Here is a 2,589-nt window from a genome sequence, read left to right as displayed (position 1 = left end):
AACTTTTAACAAAAATCAGAAAATTTTCTTTTAAAATGATGTTTTATGTGTTTACCATAATTTTAAAGACAATACTATAGTTTTATATTTTATTTGATATTTTCTTTTTAACATAAACAAAAATATACATATATTTAGTACAATACTCCCTCTGTCTCACAAAGATTGATGTTTTGACATTTTCACACATATTAAGAAAAATTTTAGTTTTTATTTATAAATTAATTTATAATTATTTTTTGGTAGAGAGAGAAAATATAAACCAATAACAATTCAAAAAAATTTAAATATTTTCAATGATTACTTTTTGAAGTTTACAAAACATCAATCTTTGTGGGACAAAAAAATATCCCAAAACATCAATCTTTGTGAGACAGAGAGAGTATATTTTTATTTTATTGTTAATTTAATAAAATAATCCTAAAACTAGTCTTCGATTAATCCCCAATTAATCCCCGTTTAATCTCCGAGTTTCTCGCTAGGCGCTAGGCCCACCTCGATCGTCCGACTAGCGCCTAGCGATTTTTAAAACAGGGGTAGTGTGTCGTAATTGTCCATATTATAGAAATTAAAATAGTTTTCATTATTCAAAACGTCTACAATAGATAGAACCACAATAATTTCTGTAGATCATCTACCGCATTTGAAAAGACTATTTGGAAAAATGTTGCACTTGATCATATTCGTACTTTCTTTTTAGATCCAAGATATTTTACTATCTTTACACGATTACAATATTATGTTATTTTTTTTATAAAATTGGGTTGATTATTCCACTTTAGTCTTCAAAACGTCTACACTAGATAGATAGAACCACAAATAATTTTTGTAGAACCACTACAACATTTGAAAAGACCATCGTTTAGACAAGAATTGCACTTGATTATATTCGTGCTTTCTTTTTAAGTCCAATATGTGTTACTATATTTTGAGAGAAAGGAAAGGATCGATGCAAGAGGGAAGATTCGGGTAAGAGTGGTAGCCGTACACGTGAACTTAATGCACAAAAACGAACCATGCTCTTTTTATTTGTTTAACAAAACTTCTTGTAAATTTCCACGAAACGAGATTAAGAGGTCTCAAAACCGACTCTCTGACGTGTAACAGCTAAATATTATATGACTTACTTTTTAAATGTTAAAGAAAGACGATTTGATGCGTTTACATGTAAAATGGTCAACAAAAATGGGCCATTAATCTCGATTCCATTTGTTTGTTCGTTATTCATTTAACCAACTCACACCGGTAACGTGCGTCTCTCTCGTTCAATAATTGTTTCGTATAGACAACTTTATAGAATTCTTAATATCGCATGGAGAATATTGAGGATAACGTCGAATCATTGTGTTATTGTCCTATTGTGTTTAAAGTCCTATTGTGATAAGGTTTATGTCTAGCTATCTTAAGACTTAGAGTCTATCTTATAATGAGTCTGGTCTGTATAAATATTAACTCAAGGTTATTCAATAAAGCAAGTCAGTTTGATATCTAATTCTACATGGTATCAGAGCCAAGTTCTCATATATTTTTCTAAAATCCTTCTCTTAATCGATAATTTCGATTTCTTTTTTTTTCAAGTATGTTTCTTGCGTGACAAGAAACCATGTCTACCTTAGAAGATGTTTCTTCTGCAACAAAGAAGGCTGTTGGTCAACATCCGGAGTCGCCGGTGGTGTCTCCCTACCTCTTGTCTAGCTCCGACAATCCAGGTTCCATGATCTCGTCGGTGTTACTGAATGGTGAAAACTACAACGAATGGGCTACAAAGATTTCCAATGCTCTGCAAGCCAAACGCAAAACAGGGTTTATCAATGGAACAATCTCGAAACCTCCTATTGATGATCCGAATTTTGAGAATTGGCAGACTGTCAACTCCATGATTGTTGGTTGGATACGTACGTCGATCGAACCAAAGGTTAAGTCCACGGTTACATTCATATCTAATGCACGTGACTTGTGGTTAGATTTGAAGCAAGGATTCTCCGTGGGGAACAAGGTGCGAGTTCATCAAATCAAGGCTCAGATAGCGGCTTGTCGTCAAGCTGGATAGCCGGTCATTGATTACTATGGGAAGCTGTGTCACCTTTGGGAAGAACTTCAGACTTACAAACCTTTGACAGTTTGTAAGTGTGGACTGTGTACGTGTGGTGCTACTCTCGAACCTGCAAAAGAGAGAGACGAGTAAGAGATCCATCAGTTCATATTGGGTCTTGACGACTCACGGTTTGGCGGTCTTAGCACGACCCTCATTGCAATGGATCCATTGCCTTCCCTTGGTGAAATTTNGAATGATTATGGTAATAATGAAACTAGAACAGAGATCAAACTATAGTAATGCAGGTAATGAACTAATGCAAGGAAAGTAATGAACAAGAAACTAAATGAATGCAACAGAAATGCAACTAAAATGAAATAAGAAACGAGACAGGACATGCAAAAATCATAAACAAGAGTTCTGGGAATGAACTCGAGCAAGCACTCGATTGAGTGTAGATCGAGTGCAGGGTCAAGCTGGACAAAAACGTAAAACAGAGCAATGCAAACAAAACAGAGCAAGACAAAAGTAAATCAAACAACGATCAAACAACA

Source organism: Camelina sativa, chromosome 13 (genome assembly GCF_000633955.1).
Source record: "Camelina sativa cultivar DH55 chromosome 13, Cs, whole genome shotgun sequence".
Lineage (NCBI taxonomy): Eukaryota > Viridiplantae > Streptophyta > Magnoliopsida > Brassicales > Brassicaceae > Camelina > Camelina sativa.
The sequence above is the reverse complement of the archived record's forward strand: the minus strand, read 5'-3'. Positions refer to the sequence as shown.